At 44.7% G+C, this 18,539-nt stretch overlaps 1 long non-coding RNA gene across 1 annotated transcript in view; it reads left to right on the forward strand.

The window, feature by feature from the left end:
• Positions 1–15,444: 15,444 nt before the first annotated feature.
• Positions 15,445–18,539, forward strand: part of LOC146799519 (uncharacterized) — an 84,452-nt gene continuing 81,357 nt past the window's right edge. The window contains exon 1 of the long non-coding RNA XR_014968931.1: positions 15,445–15,510. This is a non-coding gene — a long non-coding RNA (uncharacterized LOC146799519). The remainder of the gene's footprint in view (positions 15,511–18,539) is intronic.

Raw genomic sequence — 18,539 nt, forward strand, 5'->3', positions numbered from 1 at the left:
AAAGTGGCGTCACTTCCTTTGAATCTATCTCGGTCGCTGCTGCTCTTAATATATTTTTAGTGAAATTACAGCCATGAAACCACTTAATTCACTTTAGGAAAGTTATCAAGGGCCATATGTAGGAAGCCAAATACCGGTCGGTAACGGCCGAAATTAGGTAAATATCCCGTTACCGACCGGTATTGAGGCACTTGAGATGTAGGTGGCTGATTTCTGGATTCGGTATTTACCGAATCAGAATTTTAAGAAATCAGTAAAATACCGATTCGGTAAATACCGAATCCAGAAATGCTATGTAGGGGGCACTCAAGTGACTTCATTATTGGTGTCTGGATTCGTTATTTACCACCAACTACAAGTTGATGGTAAATGACGAATACCTTTAAAAAAGCATTTTTGTGCTATTTGTAAAGTGCCATGTGGCAGACATACATGCCCTTAGGGCATGTATGTGCGCCACATGTGCACACATGCACGAATCAGGGGTGCAACAGGGTGTCAATGTGACACCCTGCCACCCATGATAATGCCTCCCCTATTACCGATTCAGTATTTACCGAATCGGTAATAGTAACTGGCTTCCCATTCATTTCTATGGGCCTCCAGGCCCATAGGAATGAATGGGAAGGGATGCATTATTACCGATTCGGTAAATACCGATTCATAAATACCGATATTTACCGAATCGTTAATAATTACCGATTATTTACCTACATACTATTTACCGATTCATAAATACCGAATCGGTAAAATTCGGTATTTATGAATCAGTAAATAGTATGTTACCTACACATGGCCCCAAGTGTTTATGAGTAAGAAATTATGCCACAAAACAGGTGAATTGACAAAGCTTTTTATTTAAAACAGGCAAGACTTCTTGAAAAACCTCCGTGGGCTCTTTTTAGATCCTGGCAAATGATACTCCGGTCTTCCAGGGTGGCGGGGGAATTTTTCCGCCACCCTGTTGTGGGACCATAATCAGTCATAACTGGAGGTTTCTGCTTTCCCGGCGCTGTGCTCTACTGTGAAAGGGGCCCCCGTCCCCGTCATTGCAGCTGCTTTCGCAGTATTGAACGTTTGCCGAGCTGACACATGTTCAAACAATCACTCCCCAAACTTTTATGTTGAGGAAAACCAAACTCCAAAAGGAGTTTGTTTTCCATGAACAAAAAAATAAATGACCTGATGTGCAGACGACTGATCCCCTTGCTTTTTCCACTCCTATGGTGCACAGACTGCTGGGTTGATTTAGAGGGGAGAGGGTGTGGCTTAGCGGCTGGAGCGGCCGGCTTTGAAGCTGGTAAACTAGGCTTGGGTCTGGCAGGAAGCTCAAACATCCTGTGATTCTGGGCAAATCACTTAATCTCCCCATGCCCAAAAATGAATGCGTCCGTCTTTAACGCAACTTGTACTCATGTAAAGTGCTCCGATACCCGAGTTCGCGCCATATAAAACTGCAACAAAGAACACAAAAACTAAAAATTTAAAAGAGAACTGAAGAACCTCAGGTTGGGTACGACATTCAGTATATCGACAAAACATATTTATAAAGAATAAACTGATGTAAGTGGGAGTGAATCCCTGGTAATTTTTATTGACTTTTTTATTTTCATCTGAAGTAGTGGTCACTAATGCAGAAATAACATTAAACAGCAGGGCTGGTGTAGGGTGTCTTGCTACTGTAGGGGAACTGACATTTTTTGCCCCCCCCCTCCTCTTCAATGAGGCCAAATATACTCCCTGAAGGTGTGGTTTGGAACCTTCATCCTTCCAGTGAAGCTGCCAGAGGCCAATGGTCAGTATTGCCTTGCCAAAGAACTGACCCCCTTGAAAAAGGAGCTTGTTTTGCTATGGGAGGAGCTCCTATGTGAGTAGGTGGGTATGCGTATTGTATTGTACTCTAATCTGGTGGCCATTATATAAGCTGGCACGAGAAATTTTGATGGTGGGTGGTCACACATTCCTATTGTTGTTTAATGTTTAATTTGGTGATCAAGACTCCATTTGTGGGTGCGTGTGGTATTTAAGGGCCAGATGTAGGGAAGAGGTGTGGCGCCGCGGCCAGGGCGACTGACCCTGGAATCTGGGGATCACTGTTCGATCCCTGGCGCCGGAGGCAGATTAGCCCAGCACCATGTGACTCTGGGCAATAGCTTGCTTAATCTTCCCAACGGCCCCCAGCACCTAGAGACCCTTACGGGTGATTGTTCGCGCTTTACAAATGTATGATGGAAAATTACATGCGCAAATGGGTTTGTGACCCGCTTGCGCATGCAATTTTCCTCTGGGCCATGTACAAACACTATTTTGCGACTTGCAAATAATTTGCGACTCGACTCGCTTTTAGGAAGGGGCGTTCCCTTTCTAATAGCGACTCATAAGTCATGTACAAAGGTTTGCGACCGCAATTGCGGTCGCAAAACACTCGCAATTTGCCGCCCTCTTCAAGCGGGTGGTAATGCAGTCGCAAATGGGAAGGGTTCCCAGGGGACACCATCCCCTTTGCAAATGCAGGGAGAAATATTTTTGGGGGGCAGGCAGTGGTCCCAGGGACCACTATCTGCCCTTAAAAAATGAAACAAAAACGTTTTATTTGTTTTTTTCAAATGCATCCCATTTTCCTTTAAGGAAAACGGTCTGCATTTAAAAAAAAAAAATACTGCTTTATTGAAAAGTAGTCCCAGACATGGAGGTCTGCTGAGCCCAGCAGGCCACCATACTTGGGAGGGCCTGCCATTCCCAATGGGGTAGCAAATTGTGAGTGCCTCATTAATATTCATGAGGCTCGCATTTTGAGACCCCATTGGGAATCGCAATCTGTGTCTCTGACACTGTTATACATTGTAAACTGAGACTCGCAATCAAGCGCAAATTGCGAGTCGCAATTTACACTGGTCGTACATCTGGCCCCTAAAGTGCAGGAGGCCGAGAGCGCACACATGTTCCTTCTGCTGTGATTATCTGCTACTGTTTGTGGCGGAGCCAATACAGCTTGTGACAGGATCCGGAGGTTTATGCGAGTCTCTTGAAAGAGGCTCTGGGCTGAGATAAAGACAATCTCATTCCTACTGTTGCTTTTTTGTCAAGTTATCAAAAAAAAGACAACATGATGCTATTTGTGAAGATCATTGTAATCTAAACTGAGAAATTACTGTATTTGTTACTCTGCTGTTTCGCGATCTATTTTGCTTTAGTGATCCAAATTCGACGGAGCTGTGACTGAGCGGCCCCAAATTTCAGTATTAATATGTCAAAATATAGATGGGTAACAGTGAATTATGGGGATGCTTTTCCCTGACGGGATCTGAGTAACATCAACTATACACCGAGAGCGAAGCTCCAGTTTTCTATAATGCCACTCAGAAACCCGAGGTGGGAAGCCTCCCCATAAGTCATTTTTTAGCCTTTTATAATGTTATGTTATGTATGGCCCCCCAAATCATCAGCTACTTTCAACCGCTACACAGGGGCAGAGGAGTAATGGGTGAGCTACACACAACATGGCCTGTCCTCTGTGCCCAAAATCTATTTAAAATAAATAGCTGGCCTGCTGCCACTCACCCCACCACTCTCTGCCTCTCGCCTCCAGCAGCTGAGCTCTGCAGTTCCCAGCACTCTTCAGACAGGGCTCAGTGAGACTAGCCGGAGCAGCCTGGGATTCCTGATGGAGCAACAGAGGGCAGCAGCTTTTGTTAAGAAATGTTGGGGAATATTATCAAGAAACTGCGTTAAAATTATCGCCGCTTTAGCGGCAGAAACCTGCTGCTAAAGCGGCGATAATGGGCTTGATAATATGCCCTTTAGAATTCCCATAGAAGCCCATGTTCTGGTGTCAACATGGGCTTCTATTGGAATTCTCTGCGGCATATTATCAAGCCCATTATCGCCACTTTAGCGGCAGTTTTCTGCCACTAAAGCGGCGATAATTTTAACTTTTGACTTTGACTTTTGACTTTTTGACTTTTAACGCCGTGCTTGATAATATATCCCGTTGCTACATCATAGCAGTGAGTTAGTGGGTTTGAATCCAGTTATCCACACTAATGGCTCCCTACTAGAGCCATATATAACAAATGCATTTTGTCGATGGGTGACAGTGAATCATGGAGAAGTTTTCTCTACAGGGTTCTCAGTGACATCAAATAGACAACCAGAGCGAAGGTCGAGTTGTCTGTGACGCCCCTCAGAACCCAGGGTGAGAAACATCACCATAATTCACTTTTTACCCACCTAGAATGTGATGTTATGCATGGTTCATAATTTCACAAGTTCCTGATTTTAACTACTCCACAGGGGTAAAGGAGTAATGGGGAGCCATACAAAACATGGCCCCTCCTCTGTGTCCAAAATGTTAAAAGAAAAATGCCTGGCCTCCTCTCCCCCCCCCCCCCCCCCCCCCCCACGCTCTGTGCATTTCCTTCCCTCTCCTCCAGAAGGGGTGCTCCCTCGTTTCCAGCCGCCCTCTGACAGGCTCTTACACAGCCCAGTCTGAGCAGCCTGGAATTCCTTAATGGCCTACAGTGTGGAACAGCCTTTGTTAGCAACGGTTGCTACATCATAGCAGTGAGTTACTGGATATGATTCCAGTGATTCGCGGCAGTGGCTGGCTATCAGAGCCATACATAGCAAGCTGACTGTGATGAGCCAAGCACAGCCTTTGCCACCCTTGAGGTTCCCATGGGAAGATACGCCCATTATGAACAATGCCAAATTCACCTGTTGTTCTTTTGGGATAGGATTAACCTACTTAAAGAAACACTTTCAGCAAACTTTCACACCACCCGCACGTTTTCATTTACAATGTTTATAAGTAAAAGTTTTGTTGAAGGGCTGGTCCAGTAAAAACTGTGCCTCTTTGTGATAAAAAGTCACAAAAATACAAACATCTAATACTTGTTTTGCTAAAGCGACACAGTTTGTAGGCCTGTTTATGTGCCCAATTCACAAAAGTCTATATAAAAAGTCAGAAATGTACCCAACAATGGCCTACTGCATTTGGAGTAGATGTCCATCTTTTATGGGTTTTAGTCAAAACGGAAGTAATAAATATAGACTAGAATCAGTGCTATGTTGCTTCTGTTCAGCTGGACAGTATGAATTAATAAATTTGCAGTGAGGAATTTTACGAAAATACAGTGGGACACAGTCCTGCATCCTACACATAACAATGAACATCAAAACCAAAGGGACAAAACATTCAGGCAAGGTGAGGAGGCTTGTACACAGTGTGAGCAGTGAAACAAGCACCAAATGAGAGACAAACGTTACACTTAGGTATCAAATTACGTTGTGTATACGATGTAAAGCTAGTCGACGACGTTTCGATCTAAAAATTATGGGATCATCATCAGGACAAATAACATGCAAGTCTGAGAGCCATGTGGCCTGTAAGAAGGAGCGGTACGAGTCCGTGTGAGGAATCGGCTGGCAGATTCGTGATCTGCTAGGATTAGGAGGTCCACGGAGCAGGGGATAAGATTTGCAGTTCCGCGGTAGTGTGACTGAGATAACTCCGAGCCGGTGGCAGGATGGCCGGGAGGAAGAGTAACCTGCAAGGCAGTGGGGAACTTGGTCCATTTGGTATGATGGATAAAACCAACAAATGCGTTGTGGTTGGTCTGGGCAGAGGCTGCGGTGCCTCAGACAAGGAGGTGATCGCCGTGTGGGCCGAAAGCCTGTTCAGACCTGCAATATGATTGAATTTGGGTCCGTGTTAGGAGAAGATTTTTCAAGGGTCCGCAGTAGCACGACTTGATATGAGCAATTACCCCTGTGTGTAGTCCTATCGGCCACCGCTCCATTCACCGCTGGACTACACCACAGGTAATTGCTCATATCAAATCCCCGCAAGTGTTTGAGCTTCCCTCCCTCTCAGGTTCCTGAATAGCTTGTCATCCTGCGCTACTTCTCTGCTCCTCTCCCCTCATGGGCAGCAACTGGTGCTGTGCTCTGCTACTTGTTTTGTGTTATCTTCCATCATTACAACATTTCCAATTTGTGAACTGGTCCAAATCACAAATTGTGATTCGATATTTTGCAACCTTTTAGAGTTGTTAACTGAAAATGTCTTATGTTCGTACATTTTCTTTTGTGAATTGAAAATTTCCATCTGGTAATTTTCGCAGTTTAGGATTCGCAACGCCATTGCTTTGTACAAAATTCGAAAAGGTAAGAACATTTATTTCATATTGCCCCTCTAGCCCTTCAGTTGATTTTTCAGTGACTTGCATACTTTAGGTGATTACATTTCACAAGAATATGAAAATGTATTTTACATTATTTAAACTAAAATTATTTACTATTTTATGTCAGCAGAGCCTTTGGGACCTGAAGGCCCTTAATCCTATAAAGTCAAGGGACCGTCAAATATTCATGTTAATCAACATGCGCTAGACATATCTGTGACACTAGTAAGTTGGATAGTTTCAACTACTGGGGCTGGGTTGTACGATGGTACAACGCTGGTAAATGTTTTTACCACGATTATGCATTTACATCGCATGCCAATACCACACATTCTTTTTATATTTAAAAACATTGTATTTGTGGGGGGAGACCCCCCCAACTTACCTTAAATTTGTGGTATTGGTATACGATGTAAATGCAAAATAGTGGTAAACAAATGTGTGCTAAAAATGCGACGCAAATGCATGCGATGTATTTACCTCGTTGTAAAGGCTGTTTCCTCTGGGGCTGTATTACACACGCGCACCCGCTTTTTTTCCCCATGGGGCACTATGGTATTACAGAAGGGACGGAAGACACTAGCGCGACCCCTTCTGTAATACCAATAGCATTTTTCGCACATATAGCACCAGCGCTATCTTCAGAGGGTGTTCCTTCTTTTCCATGGGGGTGTGGTTTATGCAAATGCGGGAGTCACTTTGCAACAGAACCCGCGCTCTTTTCCGGAAGTGGACTCAGAGGCAAACCTGCCCTTAGGGGGTTCACTGAAAGTGCACCTCGAGGGCAGCCCTTTGGAGCGGAAAAAGGGGTCCCATGGACCCAAGACGTTTCCCTGTAGGCTAGTGCAGTAGCTCACTGCAGCCACCTGCAAGGTGACCCCTAAGCCATCTTTAAAGGGCAGGCGAGTTGCGGTCTCAACAGAGAAACACAGAGAGGCTTTGAAGCTGCCACTCATTATTTCACTGAATGGGCAGTGCATTAATTGCAATTTATAATCAATTGTAAGTTATCTATTTTGAATTTCCCTCTACAATATACAATTACTACATTACTTGCCTTACTATACTGACTGAACAGCCTTCTACAAATTGCTACTTAGACCACAAGAGAAGAGGTTGTGACTTCTGTACTTATGCATCTGTTTTAAGAATACTTTCCAAGACGAGTTCTACTTTACAAACAAATTAAATACATTACATTTCAAATATAAGTTAATTCTAGGGGTGGGCGGAATTTGCGAAATTCACTTTCGCAAATTATCGCGAAAATGTTAAAAATCTCCGCAAACACGCGGAAATATCGCGAAGATGTGGAAGTTTTTTTCCCGCCCGTTTGCGGTATTTTCTGCGTGGTCGCGGCTCGCCAACTTACCCATGCGGTTGCTCGCGGGCGCGGCCATCTTGTTTTCACTTGTCTCGCGGTGAATGATCGCGAGAAGAAAGACGTGATCGCACGACGCATGACGTTACTGCGGGTGCGAACTGTCGCGAGACAGCGCAAATGGCTACCAACAATCCAACATTTCGTGGAGAACGTGACCGGATCGGGAAAACTTGTCGGCGAATGCGGGGATTCAGGTAAGGCGATCGCGCGCACGCGAGAATGTATTATTTTACAGCGCGAGCAAGAAACAAATTATCGCTAAGCTGCGGAATGCGGAAATTTTGACATTTTCGCGCTTTCTGCGGAACACGAAAATGCCAAATTATCGCAATTTCCGCGAACGGAATGGAATTTTGGCCCAGGCCTAGTTAATTCACAATATTGTCCAGGTATGGAAATAGTTGTTTTCTATTGTAGCAATGTATGACTTTTACTACATTGGTTTACAAAAACCTTTAGCAATGAAGAATGAATGTAAGAGATTCACACTGGTGTGTGACATTTCAATGCCCAGGCAAACTGTGACAGACAGCTTCACTCCACACGGCAGCCACCATCCTCCATTGAGGGTAACCAGAGCCATTGGGTGGACACGCTTAATGCCAAAGACATTCCTGACCTTGCCTACTTGACCATTCAATTACTGCTCCGAGGAATCCAAACGTTCTATTACCGTGATCAGGCTAGCACTATATCGCACAGTGAGTCACAAGGACCTGAATATTGAGCCCTCCTAAAATAACTTTTCTGAACTCTCAGGTGCCACCAGTCTACCCTCAGGGTTGACCTCCTAAATAAGGGAATTTAGGGCATATTTATTTCATCTTCTGGTTATCGTACTTGCCCAGCTCTATACTGGTTACTCGTAAAGACTGCAGACCAGTGGGTGATCCTCATTCAACACCCACATGGCATCGGAATCCAACGACCCGCACTCCGATGGATCTGCTCCTTCATGGCTGGAAGGACCCAGTCAGTCAGCCTTGCAACGGACACCTTGGACACCCGTGGCCTCATTTGCAGAGTGCTGCAAGAATAATGCCTGAGCCCGACCCTCTTCAATGCATACATGATCCCTCTAGCTAGTTCACATGACATCAGCGTCCTCTCCTATGCCGACGACGCGCAACCAATTCTCTCACTCACTGACAAGACACCGAATGCAAGTTCAATGCCTACATGAGTGAAGTCGCCCACTGGATGAAGCCCAGCAGCCTTGGTGTCTCCCTGGCTCCGGGGGTCAGCTTTAGCTCGGGCTTCCTTGGTCTCTTGCTCAATTCAGGCGATTTCCTCTTTCTATGTGTGCTGCAGAATGGATAGAAAAAGGAAAAAGCAAGGAGAAATGAAAACATTTCTCCTCCTTGTGCCTCCCTAATGCCACCCCAGGGGAGGGATTAGATTCTGACGCATTCCCAGGTTTACGATTTCTCATAAATCTGGGAATGCTTCAGATTCCATGGGTGTATCGTGGGAATACCCACAGCTACAACCATGAAACACCCCTTTCACACTGTGTTCTGTGTAAAAGGGGCACATATTTACGAAGCCATGAAAAGCCATGTAAAGTGGCTTTACATGGCCTTGTAAATATGCCGGGGTACATTGCCCCACCGGAACGTCAAAAAAGTGACGCACCGGTGCCGCAAGTGGCCTCATAAATGAGGCCCTACATAGTTACCTGTATTGATCTATTTCATTCACCCTTTTCATCTTCTTTCTTTCTTTTTACGATTCATTCTTTCCTTCTATCATCACCTTTTTTTTAGATCGAGTCTATGCACGCTGCTCGCTCTGCGAGGCATGCTGTATTAGGGTATGAACTGGAAGTCCCGCCCACTCTCCTCCCATATTTGTCATTGGCTTGTGTCATTGTCCTTCGTAAATGCTGGCTTCTGATTCGTAAATAGGCTTGTTAGTCCCTCTTTGGGACTGCCTTGTCTACATTTGTTTCCTCCCATAACTACTGGACCTTTTACCTCTGGTGTTACACGGTCTGCTTTATAAGTTGGAGAGCACTATTTTCTTTAATACTCTTCCCCTATTCCACCATGACATTGCTTCTTCAATGCTCTTCCCGTATTCCACCCATGACATCCCAGCACTCGCCCGCTTTTATATTATTAAAGTGCTTATTTACTTTACAGCGCGGTCCGCTGCAACTATAGCATCCGTGCTTACTTACTTATTTATTTATTTATTTTATGGCGCTGTCTGAACTTGCTCCTTTTAAAATGTATTATTTACTTATTTATTTTGCAAGCACTGCACACTTTTATTAGAGCGGCCACGCACTTTATTTTCCCCTGGAGAAGCAGCCAATGGCGACCCCATGACGTTTTTTCAACAACAACTCCCCCCAGTGTGGAACAGCCTTTGTTAGCAACGGTTGCTACATCATAGCAGTGAGTTACTGGATATGATTCCAGTGATTCGCGGCAGTGGCTGGCTATCAGAGCCATACATAGCAAGCTGACTGTGATGAGCCAAGCACAGCCTTTGCCACCCTTGAGGTTCCCATGGGAAGATACGCCCATTATGAACAATGCCAAATTCACCTGTTGTTCTTTTGGGATAGGATTAACCTACTTAAAGAAACACTTTCAGCAAACTTTCACACCACCCGCACGTTTTCATTTACAATGTTTATAAGTAAAAGTTTTGTTGAAGGGCTGGTCCAGTAAAAACTGTGCCTCTTTGTGATAAAAAGTCACAAAAATACAAACATCTAATACTTGTTTTGCTAAAGCGACACAGTTTGTAGGCCTGTTTATGTGCCCAATTCACAAAAGTCTATATAAAAAGTCAGAAATGTACCCAACAATGGCCTACTGCATTTGGAGTAGATGTCCATCTTTTATGGGTTTTAGTCAAAACGGAAGTAATAAATATAGACTAGAATCAGTGCTATGTTGCTTCTGTTCAGCTGGACAGTATGAATTAATAAATTTGCAGTGAGGAATTTTACGAAAATACAGTGGGACACAGTCCTGCATCCTACACATAACAATGAACATCAAAACCAAAGGGACAAAACATTCAGGCAAGGTGAGGAGGCTTGTACACAGTGTGAGCAGTGAAACAAGCACCAAATGAGAGACAAACGTTACACTTAGGTATCAAATTACGTTGTGTATACGATGTAAAGCTAGTCGACGACGTTTCGATCTAAAAATTATGGGATCATCATCAGGACAAATAACATGCAAGTCTGAGAGCCATGTGGCCTGTAAGAAGGAGCGGTACGAGTCCGTGTGAGGAATCGGCTGGCAGATTCGTGATCTGCTAGGATTAGGAGGTCCACGGAGCAGGGGATAAGATTTGCAGTTCCGCGGTAGTGTGACTGAGATAACTCCGAGCCGGTGGCAGGATGGCCGGGAGGAAGAGTAACCTGCAAGGCAGTGGGGAACTTGGTCCATTTGGTATGATGGATAAAACCAACAAATGCGTTGTGGTTGGTCTGGGCAGAGGCTGCGGTGCCTCAGACAAGGAGGTGATCGCCGTGTGGGCCGAAAGGCTGTTCAGACCTGCAATATGATTGAATTTGGGTCCGTGTTAGGAGAAGATTTTTCAAGGGTCCGCAGTAGCACGACTTGATATGAGCAATTACCCCTGTGTGTAGTCCTATCGGCCACCGCTCCATTCACCGCTGGACTACACCACAGGTAATTGCTCATATCAAATCCCCGCAAGTGTTTGAGCTTCCCTCCCTCTCAGGTTCCTGAATAGCTTGTCATCCTGCGCTACTTCTCTGCTCCTCTCCCCTCATGGGCAGCAACTGGTGCTGTGCTCTGCTACTTGTTTTGTGTTATCTTCCATCATTACAACATTTCCAATTTGTGAACTGGTCCAAATCACAAATTGTGATTCGATATTTTGCAACCTTTTAGAGTTGTTAACTGAAAATGTCTTATGTTCGTACATTTTCTTTTGTGAATTGAAAATTTCCATCTGGTAATTTTCGCAGTTTAGGATTCGCAACGCCATTGCTTTGTACAAAATTCGAAAAGGTAAGAACATTTATTTCATATTGCCCCTCTAGCCCTTCAGTTGATTTTTCAGTGACTTGCATACTTTAGGTGATTACATTTCACAAGAATATGAAAATGTATTTTACATTATTTAAACTAAAATTATTTACTATTTTATGTCAGCAGAGCCTTTGGGACCTGAAGGCCCTTAATCCTATAAAGTCAAGGGACCGTCAAATATTCATGTTAATCAACATGCGCTAGACATATCTGTGACACTAGTAAGTTGGATAGTTTCAACTACTGGGGCTGGGTTGTACGATGGTACAACGCTGGTAAATGTTTTTACCACGATTATGCATTTACATCGCATGCCAATACCACACATTCTTTTTATATTTAAAAACATTGTATTTGTGGGGGGAGACCCCCCCAACTTACCTTAAATTTGTGGTATTGGTATACGATGTAAATGCAAAATAGTGGTAAACAAATGTGTGCTAAAAATGCGACGCAAATGCATGCGATGTATTTACCTCGTTGTAAAGGCTGTTTCCTCTGGGGCTGTATTACACACGCGCACCCGCTTTTTTTCCCCATGGGGCACTATGGTATTACAGAAGGGACGGAAGACACTAGCGCGACCCCTTCTGTAATACCAATAGCATTTTTCGCACATATAGCACCAGCGCTATCTTCAGAGGGTGTTCCCTCTTTTCCATGGGGGTGTGGTTTATGCAAATGCGGAAGGCACTTTGCCACAGAACCCACGTTCTATTACGGACGTGGACTCAGAGGCAAACCTGCCCTTAGGGGGTTCACTGAAAGTGCACCCCGAAGGCAGCCCTTTGGAGGAAAAAAGGGGTCCCATGGACCCAAGATATTTCTCTGTAGGCTAGTGCAGTAGCTCACTGCAGCCACCTGCAAGGTGACCTCTAAGCCATCTTTAAAGTGCAGGCGAGTTGCGGTCTCAACAGAGAAACACAGAGAGGCTTTGAAGCTGCCACTCCTTATTTCACTGAATGAGCAGTGCATTCATTGTAATAGGGCGCATTGGCCCTGTTTGCGCATGGCACAAACAGGGACAGTGTGCCCCATATGTAAAATGGGCCCTGGTGTGCATTGTCACACTATCATTTTAAATACCATGAAATCTACCCATAATTGCAATTTATAATCAATTGTAAGTTATCTATTTTGAATTTCCCTCTACAATATACAATTACTACATTACTTGCCTTACTATACTGACTGAACAGCCTTCTACAAATTGCTACTTAGACCACAAGAGAAGAGGTTGTGACTTCTGTACTTATGCATCTGTTTTAAGAATACTTTCCAAGACGAGTTCTACTTTACAAACAAATTAAATACATTACATTTCAAATATAAGTTAATTCTAGGGGTGGGCGGAATTTGCGAAATTCACTTTCGCAAATTATCGCAAAAATGTTAAAAATCTCCGCAAACACGCGGAAATATCGCGAAGATGTGGAAGTTTTTTTCCCGCCCGTTTGCGGTATTTTCTGCGTGGTCGCGGCTCGCCAACTTACCCATGCGGTTGCTCGCGGGCGCGGCCATCTTGTTTTCACTTGTCTCGCGGTGAATGATCGCGAGAAGAAAGACGTGATTGCGCGACGCATGACGTTACTGCGGGTGCGAACTGTCGCGAGACAGCGCAAATGGCTACCAACAATCCAACATTTCGTGGAGAACGCGACTGGATCGGGAAAACTTGTCGGCGAATGCGGGGATTCAGGTAAGGCGATCGCGCGCACGCGAGAATGTATTATTTTACAGCGCGAGCAAGAAACAAATTATCGCTAAGCTGCGGAATGTGGAAATTTTGACATTTTCGCGCTTTCTGCGGAACGCAAAAATGCCAAATTAGCAATTTCCGCGAACGGAACGGAATTTTGGCCTAGTTAATTCACAATATTGTCCAGGTATGGAAATAATTGTTTTCTATTGTAGCAATGTATGACTTTTACTACATTGGTTTACAAAACCATTTAGCAATGAAGAATGAATGTAAGAGATTCACACTGGTGTGTGACATTTCAATGCCCAGGCAAACTGTGACAGACAGCTTCACTCCACACGGCAGCCACCATCCTCCATTGAGGGTTACCAGAGCCATTGGGTGGACACGCTTAATGCCAAAGACATTCCTGACCTTGCCTACTTGACCATTCAACTACTGCTCCGAGGAATCCAAACGTTCTATTACCGTGATCAGGCTAGCACTATATCGCACAGTGAGTCACAAGGACCTGAATATTGAGCCCTCCTAAAATAACTTTTCTGAACTCTCAGGTGCCACCAGTCTACCCTCAGGGTTGACCTCCTAAATAAGGGAATTTAGGGCATATTTATTTCACCTTCTGGTTATCGTACTTGCCCAGCTCTATACTGGTTACTCGTAAAGACTGCAGACCAGTGGGTGATCCTCATTCAACACCTACATGGCATCGGAATCCAACGACCCGCACTCCGATGGATCTGGAAGGACCCAGTTAGTCAGCCTTGCACCGGACACCACGGACACCCATGGCCTCATTTGCAGAGTGCTGCAAGAATCATGCCTGAGCCCGACCCTCTTCAATGCATACATGATCCCTCTAGCTAGTTCACAAGACATCAGCGTCCTCTCCTATGCCGACGACGCGCAACCAATTCTCTCACTCACCAAATGCAAGTTCAATGCCTACATGAGTGAAGTCTCCCACCGGATGAAGCCCAGCAGCCTTGCTGTCTCCCTGGTTCCGGGGTCAGCTTTAGCTTGGGCTTCCTTGGTCTCTTGCTCAATTCATGCGATTTCCTCTTTCTATGTGTGCTGCAGAATGGATAGAAAAAGGAAAAAGCAAGGAGAAATGAAAACATTCCTCCTCCTTGTGCCTCCCAAATGCCACCCCAGGGGGGGATTAGATTCTGACACATTCCCAGGTTTACGATTTCTCATAAATCTGGGAATGCTTCAGATTCCATGGGTGTATCGTGGGAATACCCACAGCTACAACCATGAAACACCCCTTTCACACTGTGCTCTGTGTGAAAGGGGCACATATTTACGAGGCCATGAAAAGCCATGCAAAGTGGCTTTACATGGCCTTGTAAATATGCCGGGGTACATTGACCCACCGGAACATCAAAAAAATGACGCACCGGTGCCGCAAGTGGCCTCATAAATGAGGCCCTACATAGTTACCTGTACTGATCTATTTCATTCACCCTTTTCATCTTCTTTCTTTCTTTTTACGATTCATTCTTTCCTTCTATCATCACCTTTTTTTTAGATCGAGTCTATGCACGCTGCTCGCTCTGCGAGGCATGCTGTATTAGGGTATGCACTGGAAGTCCCGCCCACTCTCCTCCCATATTTGTCATTGGCTTGTGTCATTGTCCTTCGTAAATGCTGGCTTCTGATTCGTAAGTAGGCTTGTTAGTCCCTCTTTGGGACTGCCTTGTCTACATTTGTTTCCTCCCATAAATACTTGACCTTTTACCTCTGGTGTTACACGGTCTGCTTTATAAGTTGGAGAGCACTATTTTCTTTAATACTCTTCCCCTATTCCACCATGACATTGCTTCTTCAATGCTCTTCCCGTATTCCACCCATGACATCCCAGCACTCGCCCGCTTTTATATTATTAAAGTGCTTATTTACTTTACAGCGCGGTCCGCTGCAACTATAGCATCCGTGCTTACTTACTTATTTATTTTATGGCGCGGTCTGAACTTGCTCCTTTTAAAATGTATTATTTACTTATTTATTTTGCAAGCACTGCACACTTTTATTAGAGCGGCCACGCACTTTATTTTCCCCTGGAGAAGCAGCCAATGGCGACCCCATGACGTTTTTTCAACAACAACTCCCCCCAGCCCCAGCCCCACCCCCCAGAGCCATCGGAACCGGAAGAAGGCATCTGCTTACAGCTGCTGGTTGCCACGGAGTCAGATTTCACTTCAATGGGTAAGTAGAAATGCTTGTTGTACAAGGCAATAGGTCTCGCATTGTGTTTTGGTTTTTAAAACAGAAATAAAAGGCATTTTCATTTCCAATGCCAATAGCTTAAAGTTGCGTAAATGCAAGACCTATTGCGCTGCAAATGCTGTTTGTATTATGTGTATTTCATTCTTTCTATCTTTCTTTTCTTTTGTCTATTCTTCTCTCATTCCATCAGTCATTTTTCTAGCTTTCTATCCTTCTTTCTATCCATTTATTCTTATGTTGCTCCTGGTATTCTTTCACACATTTTTTGCGTCTTTTCTTTTTATATTCCTTCCATTCGTTCATTCTTTCTTTTTCTTCTTTCCTTCAATTGCCTATCCTTTCATCTCACATTTCTTCATACTTTTCTGCTTTCTTTCCTTTTCTTTTCTTTGCTCTTTCATTTTCTCCTTTCCATCCTTCATTCTTTTTTTTCTTCCTTCCTTTTCTTTTTACACCTTTTTACCCTAATTCTGTTCAGTTGTAACCTCCTACTTTCATGCTTCCTTTTTCCTTCCTTCCTTGTTTGCATTTTACTTGCTTTCCTTTGCGCTGTCTCACTCCATTGGTCTCTAACATTTTTGGTCATTTTAATAATTTGTCTTTCTTTCTATCCCCATTTAAGCTGCTTTTACATGTGTATTTGTAAAGCAAAGGTTTTCTTTTGGACCCCATACCACAACTGTGTTATTATAGTTTTTTCAAGCTGAGTTTATTAGTTTGTGACCTGCAAGCCAAAGATAAGCGTTAAGAAGGGCCACAAAACAATGCAATCTGCGCCAGCAGCACCCCTGCTTAAGCTGATAAAGCGGGTGATTCCTGGCACTTCCTCATTAGGGAGTCTTGTGTTCCCTCCGCCTTCATGCATGCCAATATACCAGAACAGGAAAGTGTGGGGGGGGGGGGGGGGGGGGGAAGAATATGTTTCCCCCATTTCCTTCTGCTGAAGCAGAGGCAGCTGGAATAAAACCACCTTTGGTCTAAAAAATCGGGTGTCTCCCGCCTGAGTCGAGTTTATTGACTAGAGACAGTTCACACCCCACCCCTACCTCGGACCAGGCAGTAGTGTTCTTGGGAAGAGAGTGTGCCCTGCCTTCGGCTTCTTTCCTGCTAGTTGTTTCTGTGAAAGTGTAACTCGTGGTTCCCCCAGCCCGGCTCTGTGTATTATTTAAGCGTTGCTAGGCAGTCGCGTGAATGTGGTAAGGCTCCCCCGACCGGTTCCTGTGAAATGCCGCTCTTCAGCTGCTGTGTGCTGGTGCACACAGCTGAAATATTAGTCGGGCCTCAGTGGCGTAACAACAGTCCCGGCAGCCCCCGCGAGGAGGGGGGCCCCTACGGCACTTTGCAGTGGCTGCTGGCCCCTGACCTGAGAGCTCCTGACTGTACTGTGCAGTGGGGGAGAAGGGGAGCTCAAGTTTCCTTACGACACTGTTCAGATGCACAAAACACTGATGCAAGGGGCACAGGCTCTCTCGTTCCAATGAAGCAGGCGGCACATATCTGGCACTCTTGCATGTGTGACTGCGCCCGGAGGCGGGGATCACTCAAGAGTGTTGCCAATGCGGTGGGGGCTGCCGGCCAAACTACGCCTGTTGCTGAATAATGATGCTCCTTCCCTACCATGCGAAGGAGCGCTTTTTGAGTGGCCCGATTTGGGCGGATACAGAAGTTTCCCCCAAATCTGTATTTGAACTAAAGCAGTGAAACCACAGCCAGTTTTCTGAGAACAGATTTTGGCGGATGAAACCTGGTGGAATTTGCCCCACAAATTGTGGAAGTACCTGCAGAAATCAATGCACAATGCCAGTGTCCCCGGCATTCCGCCATTCCATTGGGACCACTCATAATGGTACAGTAATTTCACATCTTAGAATAACAGATTCCAGTAGTTTTGCAATAACCGATGCCCGATAGAGTGGTCAGTAAACCAACCACCCATTCCATATACAATACCTATTTTTAGGTCTCGCCTGACCCAGCGCATGCGCTGGGCGGGTGAGACTTTTTGAGAGGGCTCCAAAAAGTGCTACCAGGCCAGCCTAGGAGCTACAGTGCATGTGCGCGCCGTGCTTGACCGCCATTACTTTCACTTTCGCAGCCGCACGGCCGCTTTGATGTTTGATCGGGATCTGTTTCACCTTCGCGGCCGCACGGCCGCTGTGATGTTTGAGCGGGATCACTTTCACCTTCGCGGCCGCACGGCCGCTTGTCTTTCTTCTATGTAAGGGGTTGGTTGGTCCTATCGGTTCTTTCTTTCAGGACCGCACTAATGTGATCTAGGCTAACTCGGGCAGCTTGTCTACCTTGACGTTTTTTTTTCCAGGTTCAACATCTGGCCATGAATGCACTTTGCCAAAAGCCTGTTCAGAATACATTGAGAGGCACATAATCAATGAATCAAAACCACTAGACCAATCAGATTCCTTTGAGTAACCTATTACGTAAGGGGAAATCAGAAACTGCAGTGCATTTCATTTAAGCATTATTGTCAATGACAGGGACCTCTCATTCCCTCTTATCGAGCACATAGAAAAATGAAGTCCTTTCTGATGATACTACTTCACTAAAATAACATGGGCACCTAATGCATGCACTTTTTCAGTAGATTGAAACAACATTAATTTCATTCATAGATGAGAGTCCTACTCAGATGAACGCATTTTTAATAAACATGAGACCAAAATTAAAATTTGACGCCTTTAGAATATGCAGTTAACTTAAAAAAAAAAAATCAAACAAATCCCAGGGCATGTTATTTTGCTGATCTCCAGCACGAAAACAAACCAAGCCACAGGGTTTCTGCCTTTCTGTAACTAAGCACAGTCACATATGTGTTCAACTATCACAGTCTGTGTCATGTGAATTCACATTCCTATATTTTAATTTCCCTCACCCCCACATCATGGATCATAACAAATTCCTAATTGACAACTAACCCAAGAATCGTTTTAGGCAGAATTATTTGTGTTCAAAGTAAAAATACATATTATGTATTTACAACAGAGACTATC

Source organism: Triturus cristatus, chromosome 9 (assembly GCF_964204655.1).
Source record: "Triturus cristatus chromosome 9, aTriCri1.1, whole genome shotgun sequence".
In the NCBI taxonomy this organism is placed as follows: domain Eukaryota; kingdom Metazoa; phylum Chordata; class Amphibia; order Caudata; family Salamandridae; genus Triturus; species Triturus cristatus.